Source organism: Hippocampus comes, unplaced genomic scaffold, assembly GCF_001891065.2.
Source record: "Hippocampus comes isolate QL1 unplaced genomic scaffold, H_comes_QL1_v1.1 scaffold158, whole genome shotgun sequence".
NCBI lineage: Eukaryota > Metazoa > Chordata > Actinopteri > Syngnathiformes > Syngnathidae > Hippocampus > Hippocampus comes.
The window spans coordinates 2,621,658-2,622,950 of NW_017805548.1; the positions used below are offsets into that span (position 1 = coordinate 2,621,658).

Sequence of the window (1,293 nt, forward strand, 5' to 3'; positions counted from 1 at the left end):
TGCCATATTATAGTTAGTATTATCCAACAACTTATTACTTAGATATCATCCTCTAAGAGCCTAGCCCCCAAAAATAGTCTGACTAACTTTAAGCTGCACTGTCACCACCTTATCGACTATCTTGTGTGGCGTCCTGAGTGGTGGTGATGCATGGTGAGAATTTTCCGAATAATATCACATGAATAAATGTAATAGTGTAACGTTTCTTTCAGGGGGGTCAAGTTCTATATTTAAGAACATTACTAGTTGATGGATTACCATTATGTATTTGTGTTAAAAACCTTTGATACTTTGTACTGGCATATATTGAAAATAGTTCACAGCTGATGGGATTCTTAGGGCCCTTCTTAATGTATTTGTTGTTTTCTGTATTTGCTCAATAAAGCTAGCAAAAGTATTTATTCCTCATGTTGTCGTTATTAAATTGGACTTGGATGAACGCACGCACTAACTCACGCATGCCATGATGAGCAACAGCCACAACAGCCCTGAACATGAACGGAAAAGAAAAATAAAGTCGATACAAGAGTTTGAGTTTGTGGAAAGGAAGTCACTGCCTACCTTTGTCGAGACCAGACTCGGAGGAATGGGACACACTTTTGCAGCGTGTTAACTATCGTAGCTCACGTGTACCATTTTAAAATGTTTCTCTGTGCTCTCCAAATTCCCATTGTTTGCCATTGCCCTCGGTGAATTGTACATGAAACAAACTCTGAATGAGAATAACAATAACAATAAACAATAACATAGATGGCAATTTTCTGCATATCCGCGGAAATCCGCCGTTTTATTTCTTAAATTGATCATTTTTGTGAATCGTCTAAATCCGTTGAGAAAATTTTAGGGGCGGTCAGGTACCTTACCTTATCGTCGAGTTTTCACGAGCTCTCCTGAACAGTCTCTCCGTTTTCCGTTTGTAAACAGCCCTGCGATTGGACGTGTATGAAAGCTTCAACTAATCAGATCGCTGAAGGCATTATTTGTTGCGGAAGTCTTAGCTCGATTATATACGGCCCAGCGATTGGTTAACTACAAGCGATTGGACCAATCAAACTGCATGTAACATATTGTTTTACCTGATTCATGGCGGCCTGTTCGTCTCGCAAATTCATTGTTCTGGGATCGTTTTGAGCGGAATTACGAAATTTTTGACGAAAGATCAGGAGTCTTCAATCCTAGAAATTGACTCAAATGTCAAGAATAAATTCCGATGGGACTGGCTTGACAGAAAAGTCACTGTAAAGGTTAAAATTGGTTCCAAGTTCGACGAAGTTACAGAAGCTCTTGGACAAT

General features: G+C 39.3%; 1 long non-coding RNA gene across 1 annotated transcript in view; it reads right to left on the reverse strand.

The window, feature by feature from the left end:
- The window catches only part of LOC109521769 (uncharacterized), a 992-nt gene extending 298 nt beyond the window's left edge, over nt 1-694 (reverse strand). Inside the window, exon 1 of the long non-coding RNA XR_002169428.1 lies at nt 29-694. This is a non-coding gene — a long non-coding RNA (uncharacterized LOC109521769). The remainder of the gene's footprint in view (nt 1-28) is intronic.
- Nucleotides 695-1,293: the final 599 nt, after the last annotated feature.